This window comes from Mirounga leonina, unplaced genomic scaffold (assembly GCF_011800145.1).
Source record: "Mirounga leonina isolate KUSES-001 unplaced genomic scaffold, KU_Mleo_1.0 Mir_174, whole genome shotgun sequence".
Taxonomy (NCBI): Eukaryota; Metazoa; Chordata; class Mammalia; order Carnivora; family Phocidae; genus Mirounga; species Mirounga leonina.
In genome coordinates, this window is record NW_023270451.1 from 81,094,227 (window position 1) to 81,113,183 (window position 18,957).

The following is an 18,957-nucleotide window of genomic DNA, read 5'->3' on the forward strand; positions in this document are numbered from 1 at the left end:
GTTTAACCTTTATTAGGTCATTTTCAAAGGTCTTGGGAAATGTATGTTTTTATAGAATTCAAATTCTTGCTAACTTCTATTTATTGTACTTAAATGAAACCACTATTAGATTTTAAGGGTTTTAATCTTTAAAATAAAGCAATCTGTTACAGTAGGTTTTATATGGTATGCTTTAATGTTTTCTGCATTGCTCCTGTCCTAGTTTTTAGGTCAAAGACAAAATTATCACTACCTGAAGGCTAGAAAGATTATTGTTGACACAAGACCCAAGAATAACTTACTGTGATCATAAAATCACCCAGTGCAGATATCATTGGGAAAAAAGGAAACTAGGTCTATGGTAAAATGATCTTATTATAAACTAAAATAATTTACATGAAAATGAAGTTAATGCCTTTTTTTTTTTTTTTTAGTATGTGTGAATTTTTGTCCTTCCATTGTTCTTGAACAAGCTGTAACACTCTTAAGAGTGAAGAACCTCTGAGAGGGTGTGTGAGGCAGATGGGATAAAGCAGTACTCTGAGCATAGCACCAACCTGGCACCTTATGATTTGTGTACAGGAAGTCACACATATAATGGGGATGTACATTTCTTTTTTTTTTTTTTTTAAGATTTTATTTATTTATTTGAGACAGAGAGCATGAGAGGGAGGAGGGTCAGAGGGAGAAGCAGACTCCCTGCCCAGCAGGGAGCCCGATGCGGGACTCGATGCGGGACTCGATCCCGGGACTCCAGGATCATGACCTGAGCCGAAGGCAGTCGCTTAACCAACTGAGCCACCCAGGCGCCCGGGATGTACATTTCTTGAAAAATTCCTTTCACAGCCATTTTCTGAATGGTAATATAACAAAATGTGCTATGTCTAATTTTTGTTATAGTATACATAATTGTTCATAGAGCTTGCGATGTTTTAGTTTTATGGTGTACAAGAATCCATGTTGATGATGAGAAACAACCACTTAAAAAAGTGTCTTCACTGAGAAGTCAAGGTCTGTTTAACAGACTGGACTCTATATTTATTAAGATATAATAAATACTAATACCCCATCATATGTATTTTGGAGGAAGCCCCACAAGTAAGTCTTAGTCTGCTAACTCTAAAGTTGGCAGACAATGGCCTAGAGGCAAATCCAGCTGGCTGCCTGTTTTGTAAATAAAGTTTAACCTGAACACAGTTGTGTGTGTTCATTTACATATTATTTATGGCTGTTTATGTTTATTGTTAGGGGCATATTATTTTACATTATTGTGAAAGTTGAGAGGTTGTGACAGGAACTGCCCCACAAAGTCTGAACTATTTACTACCTGGCCTTTTACAGAAAAATATTTGCTGACCACTGATCTAACCGAAGGTAACTTTCACAGGCAAAGAAATAATATCAACAAAACATTAAAATTATATATTTCCACCATATAAAATATGAAGGAAAAGGGGTGTCAAGCTTTACCTATGGGTCAGGGGATTTTGCCTAAAGGAGCTGATATTTCAATTGAGTCTTAAAGTTAAGCTGGAGTCTGACAGGTGGACAAGAGGAGATAGGGCAGTTCAAGCAGAGTGCACCACACATGAAAATGCATAGAGATTATGGTATATATAAAAAATGGAGCAGTATTCAGCCTTAAAAAAAAAAGGATGGAGATCCTGCCATTTGCAGCGACTGGATGAAACCGGAGGACATTATGCTAAGTGAAATAAGCCAGACACAGAAAGAACATAATCTCACTTACACGTAGAATTTAAAAAATGTCAAATAATGAGAAGTGAAGAGTAGAATAGTAGTTACCAACGGAGGGAAAAATGGGGAGGTGTTGGTCAAAGGGAACAAAGTGGCAGTTATGTAGGATGAATAAGTCTAGGGATCTAATGAACAGGTTACTATAGTTAATACACCATACCAAATACTGGAAATTTTTTTTTTTTTAAGATTTCATTTACTTATTTATTTTAGAGAGAGAGAGAGAAAGCGAGAACATGTCATGAAGAAGGAGAGAGACAAGCAGACTCTGCGTTCGACAAGGAGCCTGATGTGGGGCTGGATTTCACAAACCCGAGATCATGACGTGTGCCGAAATCAAGATTAAGATGTTTAACGGACTGAGCCACCCAGGCACCCCTCAAATACTGGAAATTTCTTAAGAGAGTAGATTTCAGGTGCTACCATCACACATACACAAATGGTAACGATGTAAGGAGATAGTATGTTAATTAGCTTGACTGTACTAATTATTTCACAGTGCATATGTATATCCAAGCACCATGTTGTACGCCTTAATATTTTAAAAATAATAAAATATTTCTCTGATGATGAGTGATGTTGAGCATCTTTTCATGTGTCTGTTAGCCATCTGTATGTATTTTTTGGAAAAATGTTTATTCATGTCTTCTGTCCATTTTTTAACTGGATTATTTGTTTCTTGGGTGTTGAATTTGATATGTTCTTTATAGATTCTGGATGCTAACCCTTTATTAGATATGTGCTTTGCAAATATCTACTCCATTCCAAAGGTTGCCTTTTAGTTTTGTTGGTTGTTTCCTTCACTGTGCAGAAGCTTTTTATCTGATGAGGTCCCAATAGTAATAAACATTTTTAAAAGACAGCATCCCTGTATTCATTGCAGCATTATTCACATAACTAAGACATGGAAACAACTTAATTGTCCATTGAAGGATGAATAGATTAACAAACAAGTCGTGAAACAAATAGTATATGTAACAATGTTATTCAGCCCCCAAAAGAAGGAAATCCTTGCCTTTTGTAAGAACACTGATGGACCTTGAGGGCATTATACTAAATGAAATAAGTCAGACAGAGAAAGACAAATATTTTATGATCTCACTTATAGGTGGAATCTAACAAATTTTTAAAAACACAGCAAAACTATAGAAAAAAATCATATTTGTAATTACCAGAGGTGAGGGTGGGAGGGGGTGGGGCGTTGGGGGGGGTAGAGGAGTTGGATGACAGGGTCAAAAGGTATAAACTTCCAGTCCTATGATAAGGACTAAGGATATAATGCACAACATGATGACTATAGTCAACACTACTGTCTGGTATATTTGAAGGCTGTTAAGAGCAAATCCTGAGAGTTCTCCTCACAAGGAAAAAAACATTTCTTTTTATTTTTTATATATTTATATGAGATAATGGATGTTAACTAAACTTATTGTAGTGATCATTTCAAAATACATATAAGTCAAACCATTTTCTGTACCTTAAACATATACAGTGCTATATGTTAATTGTATCTCAATAAAACTGCAAAAAGAAGGAATTCTACCAAAGTTAAAGAAGAAAACATAGCAATGTGGAAAATAATGATTTATACAAATAAATGTAAGTATTCTACAAAATGCATTAGGAGGAATGATGGAAGGTGAGATGGAGAGACAGACTACAGTAAGAAGATAAGAGGTCATTCATGTCATGATCTGATAAATATTAGTTTAGGTTGTATTTTATATGATTTCTCCGTGGAATCAATTTCAACATGGATGGGAGATGACTATAACTGGAATTGGGAACACAACTGAGGAGCATAACTCAATAATATACATGAAAGATGGTAAATTCTTGAACTAAGTCAGTGATAGGGAGAGTAGAGAGGAGAAGCTAGTTTCAAATCTTTAGGAGGAAACGTTTCTGGCATTTAGTGACTGACTAGAAAGAGGGAGGTGTTGAAGATCGAGGAGAAAATGATGCTTTCTAGGATCTAGTTCAGACTAATTGATACTACTAATCATGACCTGAGATGAGAACAAAAGGGGAAGAAGAGGAGCATGTAAATGGAAAAAAATGTAAATTGGTCTGAGTTTGTAGAAGTTTTTAGAGAATTTTTGGTTAAGTCATTCTGAAATAATAGGTTATAGTTTTGTTCTGTTTGTAAACATGTCTTCTACTTTCAGTATTTATTCTATAAGCAAGGCAGATCATTTGGCTTTTCATTCTCATTTAACTCATAATCACTTTATCAGGGAGTTAAGTACAATTTATATGACTTCTATAATGTCCGTGACTTTTCTTTCCCTGAACTTTTAGAAGGACCTTTTATTCAGGTAGCTTTTCTAATTTGATATAGCCTTCTTTTTTATTTGTGTAGTGACTATACATATAGCATATATATAATATAATATATGTATATATTATATTATATATATATACACACACACACACACACACATATAGTGGTTTGTTTTCTGAGATCACTCTCTGCTCTGTTATCTTAACGTTAATAAAATATTTTCTTCCTTTCTATTATCTCTCTGCATTTTATTTTATTTTTTAAGATTTTATTTATTTATTTGAGAGAGAGCAAGCGTGAGTAGGGGAGAGGGGCAGAGGGAGAGGGAGAAGCAGACTCCCCACTGAGCAGGGAGCCCCACTCGGGGCTCGATCTCAGGACCCCAGGATCATGACCGGAGCTGAAGGCAGATGCTTAACTGACTGGGCCACCCAGCTGCCCCTCTGTGCTTTTTAATTTTTGGCCATGCTCAACACTTTCTCCTCAATGTCCTTCCCTTGGAAATTAGCCCTGGCTGATTAGCTTTGCAGAAGCATAACCACACTTGGACTGGCTAATTCAGCCGCTACCTCAGATCCTTCACACTCATCAGCCAAGGGAACAGGCAAAACTTTTCCCACTTGTGGCTTTGGTTTCTCAGTGAATAATTATTGAGTATTTTGAATGTTCCCTCTTTCCAGATTTTTCATATTCCTCCTTTTTCCTTTCTGCTTCCTTCTACATAAAACTGATTCCACACAAGTCATAAATGTTGAAGGTTTTCAGTGCATGTCTGTATTTTAGGGTTCATCAGGATACCTTGTCAACAGTTTTGTTGTAAATATCTGCAATGTCTTTGAGTTATTGTTTTTGCTAATTGTCTGCTTAACAAGAGAACCCTAGGACATTCTAAACTCTACCATTGCTGTCATCTTCCCAGAATCCTCCACATATTGTTTTTTAATTTTTTAATTTTAATGCCTCTAGAGATGAAATGAGAGCTATACTACATTCACTGATCATTTGGGTTTCAGAAGAATTTCTCCATGTCTTCTAAGTAACACAAAGTAATGTAGGGAATAATTTAAGAGATGGGTAATTGAGTCTAGATGCTTATACAACTTGAACGTAATGGCACAAACTCTGAAATTATGGAGTGCTGAATTTAAAGATTCTGATTTTGCAAATCAGCTCAGAAGTCTATATATGACTTAAAAGTGTATATATAGATCCATTTATTGCATTTATTACAGCTGTTATTCTGCAGCATAGTTTAGCTTGTCTTTCCTTTGTAAGTGCACATATTACAACCAAATCTATGCTTTCCGACATGTATTATTTCAGCAGTGCAATCAATATTAATAATCAGCTTTGGGCTTCTGTTTAATCAAGTGTATAGTAGGAGCTTTACCAAGTCTCTTCTTCTATGCCTACATTAACTTCATCAGAGATAATTAAGTTTTATCATTAATTGAAGAGGCAGAAACTAGAAAGGTAGGAAAATAGCAATTTATGCTGTCTGTTTTAGCAGGTCATGGCTTTTAACTACAGAGTAAATGATGGGAAATACATGGAAATCGAAAGCATAGAAAAAGGCATTTTTTCCAGCAAAATATTCAATAATGTAGAACTGTTTTTTATTTACTATCATTTTAAATGCATAAAATTGGCTTTCAGATTAAATATTGGATTGTTATACGTATATAATATTATACATAATATATATAAAGTAACTTTCCTCTCTCTTGACTCTAGATTTCAATGTAAGAAAAAAATTAAATACATGTGGTATCAGAAAAAAGAGTAAAACAGAAATGTCAACAGATTTATGAAATATAAAGTAAATAAAGCAGAATTTGCTAAGAGAGAAAGTAGAAGATGAATCCAACCTATTTTGCTTAAGCCAGGAGCAGCTTTGAACACAAAAATAGAAGGTGAGAAAAAAGCAGGCATCTGAATGAAGTGGGAATTATAACACCAATGAAATGATCAGTAGTTTTTCTTCTAGAAAAAGTTTGTAAATGATCAAATGATATATAGAGAAAATGAATGGTAAAACCTCGGAGTAATGTCCTCTTAACTCAAGCATTGAGGGTTCCCCTAAAAATGCCTCAATTCCCAGATTTTCTCTAAACTAAATCTTACCAGGCAACAAGCCCTCCCACATACAAAGACCTTCTCAATCGGCCTTAAAAGGATCACCCTGCATTTGAGGAAAGCATGAAATATGAAAAAGTAGGAGAAAGATTGAATGGAAAAGCTTACCAGAAAGAGAAGTCCTCTCATAAGTGTTATGAGAGATATTTGAAGCTATATCATTTCCATGAGACAAAATTAGAAAAGAACGGAGACAGAATGGAGAGGACTTCAATTTAATTAATGATAAGATAGCTCAGTGTATCAGGCTTCTCCAGAAAAGTTACCTTGAATAAAAACTGTGTAAACTGTATGGAGTAACCGCCTTTGTTTTCCAGGCTCAAAGTTCCTTCTCAGTTTGAGGGATACTTTACTGTCTGTCCTCTACCTCCTAACAGAGATAAATGAAATATAAAGTGGATTGAAAGTATTAAGACCTAAAAGAATATGGTAGGATTCTCTTTTTCTGAGATTCAGTTCCAAATAAAACCTAATTAGGAATAAAAAATTATATTTTTAAGTGGCACAGCTATAAAGAAAAACAAAGACGTAATTAATCCAAAAATCTGGGTAGTCATTATCTAGAGGTGGTGGCTGGAGGGAAAAGGGAGAGAGGGAGAATTTTGTTTGGAAAGGCCATCAATGTTCTATTTCTTTCTTTTTTTAATTTTTAAAATTTTATTATGTTATGGTAATCACCATACATTACATCATTATTTTTTGATGTAGTGTTCCATAATTCATTGTTTGTGCATAACACCCAGTGCTCCATTCAGTATGTGCCCTCTTTAATACAACGTTCTATTTCTTGACTTGGGTCACACACACATATGCTTCTTTATCATTATTTATTAAACTCTTTATATTTGCTTTTGAAATGTTTTCCATTTATACCCCCAAAAGAAGTAAAAAAGAATGTTGAATAAAAGAGATTAATGCTTGGTGCATGTACAATACTAATTTAATCAAGATTCTGATACAGAACCTGGGCATTTTTAGAAAGGTATCTGGGTTATGCTAATGTGTAATCAGAGTTGTGAACCACATATCTGGCCAGAAGTTCCTGACTATTACATAAGAACTCTGGACCTTAGAGATATTTTGGGAATGATTTAAGACACACTTTCTATAGACTTAGTTGAAGTATTTATTTACATAAATGACACATTAATACATTAGGATTCAAACATGAAATTGTTCTGCTTACATATTGTCTTTCATTAATTTTGACTAGGTAATATTAAAAATGAAAAAATATTTAAACTATCAAAACATGTGATGTGAAAAGTAAGTCTTCTAACTTCTGTACCTATCAGATTACCTTTCCAAGAGTTGCTATTCCTGTTTCCTCTGCAATCTTCCAGAGATGGTCTATGCATATGTAAACACAAAAATCAATTTTGTTCACACAAATAGAGTAAAACATATACACTGCTCTGCAACTTGCTCTTTTCACTTCACAGTAATGAATATACGTGCATCTGCCTCATGGCTTCTAAAGAGCACAGTGTATTGCTTTTATGTTTGTGCATTGTAGTTTTCAAATATGTAGATGGTGAGATTATTAAAGTATCATATCAGTTTCAAAAGCAAAACATAGAAAAACAGGAAATATTTTAAATATATTAGTGAAAAATTAATAGAACTAATACAATATGAAACAGAAGGTATATTTCAAAATAAAACAATACTACCAGCAATATATGGCAGAGCTTATTTATCAGAAGAGAGAAAAGCAGAAGTTTTGAGAAGGCAATGCCTGCCACACACCAAGGAAGGTACAGAGACACTGAAAAAAAAAAAAAAAAGTATGTTTCTCCAGGCCTCATTTTAAGCACACAAGAGCTGCTGCCCAGTGTTGGAAGGATTTAAACATTTTGGAGCCCTGAAGATAGCCACAGCAACAACAACAACAAAAACACTCCAAACCAGACAAACCAATGTCTACATTGGCTCAATCCATCATATTAACTGCCTGAGGGAAGAAGAGGAGTATCCATTGCCAAGCAAAAATATTATACCTCACGTTCTATTGTTCTTCTGCACATGATGTTCAGCATAAAGTAAAAAATTATAGGACACAAGAAAGAGAAAAAAAGAGCAACACATCCTTGGATGTGGTTCTGCTAACTACTACCAAGAGATGAAGGAATTCACAGAACTAGAGCCAGAAATGGTCCTAATGATGGAATAATTAAACTGGGATTGTAAATAATTATGATTCATATTTAAAGGACATAGTGTGAAAAGTGGACAATGTCCATGAGCAGATAAGGAATTTTAGAGCAGTGATTGAAACTATTTTTTTAAAGTCAGCTAGGTATGCTACCAATAATAATAATAATAAAACATAATATCGTAGATGAAGAATTCCTCTGATGGGTTTTTCAGCAGAATGAAAACCCCTAGGTGAAGAACTGATGAACCTGAACAATGAAAACTAGATATTATACAAACTGAAACAAAGAGAAAAAATAAAAGCAAATCAAACAAGCAAAACAAAAGCAAAACAGAACAAAAAAGAACTGTGGGACAATATGAAGGAATCCAATATGTATGTCTTTGGAGTCCCAGAAGTAAAGAGGGGAAACAGAAGATATATTTGAAAACCTATGGACAAAAATTTTCCAAAATTAATGATGGACAAGGAGCCACAGCTGCAAAAACCTGAATATCCCATAAAGGAAAAGTACAATGAAAACATTGGTAGACCCATACAAAAGAAAATACCTTACCTTGCACCATATACAAACATTAATTTTAAATTGATCATAGAGTAAAATGTAAGTGCTCAAACTATAAAGCTTTTTAGAAGAAAAAGTAGGACAAATATTTATAACCTTCATATCATATCATACAAATAAAAGCATGAAACATAAAAGAAAACTTATCATATCATCGTGTTAACGGGCTGTTCCTTGACAGACATTCAGTTAATAAGAAGATAAGACTCAGACTGGGAGAAAATATTTGCAAATGACATTCCTTATGAAAAAATTATAACCAGAACACAGAGAACCTTTAATGTAATAAAACAAAGACAAGCAGCCCAGTTTAAACAATAAGCAGAATAAAATAAAATGAACATAATTTCATCTGAAGAAGTTATAGAGATAACAAATAAATACATAAAAAATGCTTAACATTATTAATGACTACAGCAATGCTAATTGAAATGACAGTATGAGGCTACCTTACACAGACTAGATTAGCTAGCATTAAAAAGACTGTCAGTAACATGTGCTGACAAGGACGTGGAGAAACTGAAGCTTTCATACACTGCTGATAGAAATGCAAAACGGTACAGTAAGTTTGGAAACAAACTCAGCAGTTTCTTGTATATTGAGATATCTTCAACCATATGCTGTCACACATGTTACCACAGCTAGTTTATTCCTAGAAATTTATCCCAAAGGGGGAAAGCACACATCAGCCCAAAGACACGGGTACAAATGTTTATGGCCATTTTTTTTTCTATTTTTTTTATTTTTATGTTTATAGCCATTTTATTCATAATCAGAAAAACTAAAAGCAACCCAATATCCTTCAACTAATGAATGAATAAAAAATTGTGTAATATTCAAACAAGCAAATAATATTCAGAAATAAAAAAGAACAGATAGATTCAACAATATGAATACATCTCCAAAGCATTAAACTAAGTTAAAGAAGCTAAACCATCATCATCAAACAGTCTGACATTAATCTCCTTGAAGGCAATGTCTAATAGAGTATCTGACACAAAATATGCTTCAATAAAAATTATTAAGAAAACTAATTATCTTATGGCTCTAGATGTCAGATATTTTGTAAATGACTGTGTAAAAAGCTACTAGGTAAGTCATTATGAGACCCTCCTTCCCCCTACAGTGAATCATTCTTTCAAGGAAAAACTCAGGCTCTTTGTTTCCATATCTCTGTTAATATACAGAAGATATATGCAGATATTAGAGCAGATAGAAAGAATAAACATTCTATATCAGACTAATAAAGGGCTAACATGCTCCACAAACAGTGTTAGTTTTTATTAAAATAAACAAAGAAATGGGCGCCTGGGTGGCTCAGTTGGTTAAGCGACTGCCTTCCGCTCAGGTTATGATCCTGGAGTGCCGGGATCGAGTCCCGCATTGGGCTCCCTGCTTGGCAGGGAGTCTGCTTCTCCCTCTGACCCTCCTCCCTCTCATGCTCTCTGTCTCTCATTCTCTCTGTCTCAAATAAATAAATAAAATCTTTAAAAATAAATAAATAAATAAATAAACAAAATAATATCAGGCTTTAACCCAGCTTGCAGTTTTGATTAGATTGAGGCTCACAATCTGAATTCATATATAACCCAGGCAGGTTTGGAATTAGGAATAAAGTAGTCCAATGAGTAGATTTAAATCTGCAAAAATATTTAGTGAAAATACTGACAAATACAATGATTCCATTAATGGAATACCAGTTAATTTTTAGAATCACAATCTAATAATAATTGTAAAAATGAATTTAAATTCATTTAGGATTGATTTGGTTAACCTCACTTTGTGAATTGTTTCTCTAATTTATTCGGTAGTTTTTGCAAATAATTTAACCCTGTTTCTAATTCCTCCAACTCAAAATGTTTACTAATTTCAGAGAGCTTATGGAGAAAAATACAAAATTATGAGGTAAATATTTAAAAGTTTTCAAATCCATAGTCAATTGCAAGTCTCATTTTATAGATGGAATGTAAAAAAAATCATAATACTGTCTCAATTATCACAAGTCCAGCAGGCAAATAAAAGAAAAATAAGTAACTGAATAAAAACACATTTTGTAGGAGAGAAACAGATATGCTCAACTGGATTCAACTTGATTTGATGGTAGTACAGTGGATATTTATAGTAGTCCATTAGATTACTGGAGAGAGTGTTGAAAATGTTATGGATCCTGAATTTCAGAGTGAAGTTTCAAACCAAGAAAAGTTTAAGCCTAATCTGTAAAAACAAATACAGTGTTGCTTACTATTCCTAGAACCTACCTACTAAGTAGGGGCATCCTAATTACATTAGGCAGGTGCAGAGATGATATAATTTGAAAAGTCTTCTAAAGCCCCTCTCCTCTCATGAGATATTATAGCCATTACTGATATGTACTATTAAGTAGAGTCCTAAGTGCTTGATATACTGAGCCAGGTTAGAATACATAGGCTTTTTCAAATCCAAGTGTGAGTGAAAACATTACTTGGTGACTTTGTTCGTTATTTTAACTTTGTATTCTTGGAAGTCATCCAATAAACAAGGTAAGATACATAAACCAAATAACAACGCTAGTGAATGAACAAGTCTCCCCATTGTCTCATATCTCAAAGAAATGCCCCTGAAGTTTGGTGGTCTTGGCAGCTTTTACAGACTGAGACGTTAATGAGTTTAGAGAATCATGGAACTATGGGCTCACTGCCATTACATGCCATCCATATTATCTCTCAGAAAGAACTTCTACAGTCATCTACAAAAATAGTTCTGCTACTCAGTGAGTTGTTTCTATATGATGACCATATATGTGCCTTCTGGGTCTGGGAATTCTTGCTATAAAAACACTGGGTCCATCTCCCCTTAATTAGGGGATTTCCATTTAGGTCCAATTAGGGGCATTTGCAATGACAACACACTTTCCATTTTCTCCTTTACCCTTGTCTTTATTTCACAGATGAAGAAATTCAGGTTCAAAATGTTTCTATATATTTTCTAAGGCAATAGAGTTAGTCAGAACATGATGCATTTTCGCCTGCAAGTTAGTGACGGCTTCAGCAACCCTCTTTGACCATTCTGGACCACTGCTTCCCAACAGATAAGAAGATTATTTGCCTTGGATAATCAGAATAGCCATAAGATACTTTTGGTCCATGGAAACGATAGCCAACTAAAATGAAGGGATTTTCCTGTGTGACCTTGGGAATGTTCTGTGAACTCTACAGCTTGTGTTCTTCCTCTAAAACAGAACTATCAATAATGCCTACCCCATAAGTTTGTTGAATCAAATAAGTTAAGAATTGAACAGTAACTAAAAGAGGATCTGGCTCAACTGAAGTGTCTTGTAAGTGTCTGTGACTATGATTATGTTGATAGTGTGATGACGGTGGTGATTTTTCCTTTTAAGAATGGAAGGAGAGAGTCATTTGTCTGTAGCGTCCAGTCATGGAAAGTAAATATGTATCTCAGATGTGCTGGAGATGTTGTCTTTGGAGATCATGTCTTGAGTTCACCAGAATCTCAAGTTTAACCAGTAACTTAAGCCTGTTGTCAGCAAAGGATATGATTCTGTGAATAACTGCTACAAACGGCTTGAGTTTTATATACCAAGAATCAGTACACTCCATCCCTATAAAAGTAAAGTCTCCTATACAATTCCCTGTGCTTACCTAATACTGTTTCCCTTCTGAGATTTCCTTTTTCATTCAAGTCAATTTCAAATATTCATTTAACTTGATTTTACTTTGATGAAAATATAGGATGGAAAGAATAGAATATGCTATGATAAGCCTAAAAACTTAAAAACCCTTCGGGATTTTTCAAGTCTTATTCTATAAGCCCGCCCCCTCCTCTCCCTGTGATGGATTTGAAAAGTCAGCGTCTGAAGACAAACCTTGCATATTTTGAATTTTGGCCTAAAGCCAGCCTACTTTATTACTCAGAGAATGCTTTGAAGGCTGGAATTTATTTATTCAGGCTTAGGCACAAATGCAGAAGTTCCATTGTTTCTGTAGACTTGGTGCTAATAGCTAACAGGCTCTTGTGCTTATTCATGTTAACTTAGGATGTTCAAAGTTCATAAAAATCAATTTCTTTTTCAAGAAAACAACTAAAGAACAAAGGTCTATTAGAATTATGTCTAATCTTGTGTTTTTAACTACACCTTTACAGTAATGACTGCCAAATAGACATCTACATCCCTGACCTCTCTTCTAAGATTCAGATTTTTATTTCCATTTTCCAGTAACATGCTTTTTTCTAAATTCACTGCAGTAATAACAATGGTAAAATAACAATAATAACAACAAAACAATAATAATAACAAATATTGAACTGTTCAATTCAATTCAATTATAAAAATTGAAATACTGAATTTCATTTAATACCTACTGCTTAGCTGGCACTCATGGTTACTTAGTGTGTAGTAGCTAGTTTAATAATCCTTTGAGATAGATATTTATTGCCAGTTTACTTTAAAAAAACACTGAGGTTCAGAAAGATTCAGTAATTTGGGAAATCTATATTTAGCAGAGACAAATGTGTTCTCATCACTTCCCAATCAATCTCAATCTCATCTCATACCCTTAATCTCTATTAATGTCACTGTTGCCCCAATTTCTAGCCCCCATATTTAATTGTAAATTCTAATTTAGAAATTCCTATCAAGCCTGTCCTTTTCCTTCCATCAGCACTGTCCCACCTCAGGAAAATTTTGTATTATGTCTAAAACTGTTATGTTATTTATACCCCAAGTATTTCTCCACTTCAATTAACCTTCAGCTCTGAAGATAACAGGGGTCATCTTAAAAAAAAAAAAAAAAGACTAATCATGTTTTTTCATACTTAAAATCTTTCTTGCTTCTTTATTTCCTACAGGATACAAACCCAGATTTCTTAGCTATATTACAAAGCAACTCCCAATTAGGCTACACACCATCCCTGCTGACACATTGAACACCTCCACCAATTCATTCAATATCTGAGCTGCATTAGTCTGCTCATATTTTTAATCACACCCTGGCCTTTCATGGTTCCCTTCCTCTGCACAAGATACTTCTTCTAGCTGGAATGTCCTTCTTTATTCTTTTCTCCTATCTAAAACATAAACTATTCTTAATAATAAACTCAGAACTATCCCTTCATGTAAAAACTTAACTGATTACCAATTTTACTTAAGAAAGTAAAGGAAAGCCTGGTTATATCAAATGCTTCTTTGAGTATTTACAAAATTAAAATTTTACAGAAAACTAATAATTGATAATGTAAATATTTATAACTATAAAATATTTATACAAAATCAAATTAATGACTAAAGATTATTAAATGCTCAAAAAAAAAACTGATTAGCTTCTAAAATTGAACTAGCTTCTATTAAGGTTTCCTTAACACTTTGCTATACTCCACTGTTATACTGGCCACATAATACATCATTCCCTGGCTATTAACTGTTGCCCAATCTATACCCTTAAATCCTTAAAAGTAATGAATTGAGTAAAAAAATGAATAAAAATAAATGAATCACGAAGTCTAACTTTACATCATTACTTTATCAAGAAGTTACAAGCGTTCATACATCAGGAGTCTAGAAATCTAGATCTGATGCTGACTTTTCTACTTTGTAATCTTGGGAAATGTTATAAACCAATGTGCAGACCAAGGATATTAATGCCTTACCTGCTTGAGAGATGGGGTTTGCAATAGATTATTATTCAACACGCCTTTTAGCTTTAACACCTATGATTCTATAAAATAGTAATTTGAAAACTCTAATAACCCAGAAGAAAAGAGTTATATTGAATAATTTTTATCTAAAAATATCTATCTCTGCACCCCGCCTTGTCATTTACTTTTTGCTTCAACTCTATTATATTCCAACTCTTTCATTTTGCCTTGGGCATTCATCGTAAAATGTTAGGATAGTCAGAGAAATGCTGAAGAGAAACACATTTTGCCCCTGGATAGTAATAAGAATCTATTAGTACTTTATCATCCTGGTAGACAAGTATACATAGGCAATGAGTGAAATGTTGAGCCAGTTCCAGTATTAATCATCTGAAACAGCTAAGAAATTATTGCATATTTAACCATATACAGACTCCAATCACCTAATTCAAAATACAGTAAATCAGCAATCTATGAATACCCAACATTATTTTAACTCACTACCAGATCCAAATGATTATTTATAAAACATACAAACTCTGCTGATAAATAGAAAATACAGAATTTCTGGTTTGGAAAATGTCACAGTTTACTCAGAAGTATTTAATTTCTGACTTAGACAACATCCCAATTCTATTTAGCATCAATATTCCTTGCAATCCTCGAGTATTATTATAAAGTAGAGGCTAAAAGAACACATTATTTAGGTTGTCAGTTCAGCAGCATAACTGAGAGGTTCAAAATACTAGTGAATTTAATAAGGTAAACAATGTCTCCTTTACCTAAAGAAGTCTGGGTAGACAGATTCTTCTATCTAATTGTACTGCCAAACTATCTTGAGCTTGCAACTTATAGACCAAAATGGCTGCCCTGGTTCTGCTGATAGTGTCTGCACTTCAACCAATGCATAAAAAGAAAAAAAAGGAAGTATTGAATATAACCCTTAACTTAAAGAATGCAATGTAGGAACAGGATAGATCATTCTGCTCCATCCTATTAGCCAGAATTTTCAGGGCACATGACAACACCTTTCTCTAAAGGGAAATGAAATGATTATGCAAGGGAGTTTGGGACCAACTAACATTCAGATATTGTATTACCAAAGGAATAAAGGGGAAACAGAGAATAGGTGAACATCTCAGCTATAGGCAACTCCAAAACACAAGTCACAAAACTTTTGATAAGGCAGCATACGAAGACAAACATAGTGTTCCACAATCCAGAGACTGACTAATGCATATTTTATTTAATTTTCAGGAAAAATTCAAATACTAAATATAATTTTCTTAATTCAATGTTTTAAAAGATATTTTCAAGCAACAGTTTTCCACTGATGACCAAAATAATTAATAGAGATCACAAGAATAGGAGTGGAAAAACCTGGAAAGAGTTAATTATGCCTATTTCAGTGTTGACCAGTTACTCTCCCACAGTAGAAGCCTGGGAAGGTTCAACTAATAATGACTCAAATGTGATATTGAGAACAGGAATATAACACTAAGGGTTCAAAAAAGATGATGAAGATTAAAAAAAAAAAAACAGTGGTTAAGAGAATGGGTAAGGTATATCCTTTACCATGGATACCCATGGACTTTCCATCTACCCCATGGGTGTATTTCCTGATTAATCCCTTTCTTCAAGTGAATATTTTTTTGTTCTCTTCTTCATTTTCCTCTAAGCTGCCCAAGATCCAGAGAATGAATACATAACTTCTACATCATGAATTTTTCATGTTCTACTTATTACTATCCATGCATATCATCCTGACCCTGTTCCTCTTCCAACTATTGATCCATTCTTTTCTTCCCTGGACTCCTGAAAAATTTGTCTATAGTTTGTCTTTCTAATTCACTTTTTCTCATTCTCACCTAAAACCATTTTAATCTAAGCTTTCACAGGAGGTTTCCTAGTGAAACTGTGTTCTTTAAGATTGCCAATTAGTTGAATATAACATCAACTCTTGGTGCTCATAGTATTCAACCAATTATTATCATTTAATACACATAATTGATTATTCCCTCCTTCTTAACTCACTTTCCTTCAGTTGTCTTTATCCTCATTTTTCTTTACTGGTTGCTTTTCATTATATTGGACTATAATATATGTTATCTGCTCAATTAATAATTATCCCTTTGGTGATGTTATCCAGTCCAAGAAGTTTAAATACCTTTTTTTTTTTTTTTTTTTTGCTGTCCATATGCCAATTTACATGCCTAGCACAGGCTTCTTTCCCTAACTTCAGGTTGACTTACACTGCCAATTGATTATTCAATATCTCAACCTTGATATACAATATTCATTCCAAATAAAATATATCCAAAACCGAACTCTTGACCCTCCCCACGTGACTGACTCTAATTGCAGAATTTAATGTCTTCTTTGATAACAACTCTTCATATCTATTTTCTCAAGTCAACAATCTTTGAGTCATCCTTTTTCTCATACCATAAGTAATCATGTTGACTCTCCTTCAATATATATCCAGACACAACCATTTTTCATTATTTCCAAGTGACTATCTTGTCTGTGCTACAAGATCACTTATTGGGATCATGCAATAACTTCCTAATAAACCATCCAAATGATACTTTTTTTTCCCCTCCTATGGTCTCCTTACAGTGAAAAAGCCAGAAGGGAGTGATCCCATCAAAGCATAAATAAAATTTTGTTACTTGTAAATCTTGCAATGACTCTCCATTTTTACTCCATAGAGTAAAAACCAAAGTCTTTAAAAATGGCTGGAATGGGCGCCTGGGTGGCTCAGTTGGTTAAGCGACTGCCTTCGGCTCAGGTCATGGTCCTGGAGTCCCAGGATCGAGTCCCGCATCGGGCTCCCTGCTCGGCGGGGAGTCTGCTTCTCCCTCTCCTGCTCCCCCTCTTGTGCTCTTTCTCTCTCTCACTCTCTCTCTCAAATAAATAAATAAAATCTTAAAAAAAAATAAAATAAAAATAAAATAAAAATGGCTGGAAGACCTTTATTATTGATAGAGACCTCCTGTTCACTTTCCAACTACTTCTTGTTCATTTCACTCCAGACTGGCCTCCATGTTTAAATTACAAAAGCCATATATAAGGCCATTGCTGCAGCTTTTCTATCTGCCTAGAATAGAATTCTACAAGATAGCTACTTGATATCTTCTTCATTATATCCAAGTATTTCCTCAATGGTTACTTTCTTTTTTTTTTTAAGATTTTTTATTTATTTATTTGAGACACAGAGATACAGAGAGAGAGAGAGGACATGAGCAGGGAGAGAGGTAGAGGGAGAGGGAGAAGCAGGCTCCTCGCTGAGCCAGGAGCCAGATGTGGGGCTCGATCCCAGGACCCTGGGATCATGACCTGAGCCAAAGGCAGACACTTAACCATCTGAGCCACCCAGGCGCCCTCAATGGTTACTTTCTTAAGGAATCTCACACACAGCCTGACTTAATATTGCGTTCTCTCCCCTCTCCCAGGGAACTTTGATCCTCTATTTGATCCTCTAATTATCTTCTTCTTCTTCTTTTTTTAATAACTGATCATTAATTTAATTTATTGTGTACAGAGAGAATTGTTTTCTGCCTAACAAAGCTTTGAAATATGATGAGCTTTTCTTCACACCCCAGTATTTGGTCAACTTTCATAAATGTTCTTTCAAGCTTAAAATGTATTCGTCTGTTGTCGGGTGTAATGTACACTTATTCATTAGATCAAATTAGTTGATTGCATTATTCAAATCTTTTGTATACTTAGTGATTTTTTTCTGCTTAATTTATCAATTACCAAGAGAGTTATATTAAAAATCTCCCATTTAAATGGTGCATTTGTCCACTTTCCCCCTGCAGTTCTATGAATTCTTTCAATATTTCTGAGGCTGATAATAGGTACACATAAATTTATGATTTTTGCATATTTTTTTATTTATTGAACTTTGGATCAGTTTAGAGAGATCCTCTTCATTTCTACTAATGTTTTCTGCCTTCAGGCAGAGGCTAATCTTTATGGATATAAAGCTTAAGCTCCTTTATCTCTAGTTTCATTTTAGATCCAACCAAATAAAGACACCAGAAATAGATTCAGGTTAGGGTAGTCCTTCTCTACCAGAGGACACAACTACTGCAGAACAGCCTTCTTCTATAGCTGTGAGTCTCACTTTTCCCCCTTACTTCTTCAGGTGTGGCATTGGTAATGCCTCCTTGTTATTGCTATCCTTGGGATGCTTTACATTTTATTGTTAGTTTTCTTTAACATCTTTGTTAATTGGTCCATTCATAAAGTGCTCCTCAATTACCTGGTTTGAGTATACCATCTGTTTATGCATCCCAAGATACTATAAAAAAGAGTTTGATAAAATATTTCTCCACTTCATATCAAGGGCTACAGACTTCCCAACTGGAATCGATTAATGGGCACCTAACCACCTGTATACAACTACTTCCAAATCTAAAGCACACTATTGCCATGTAA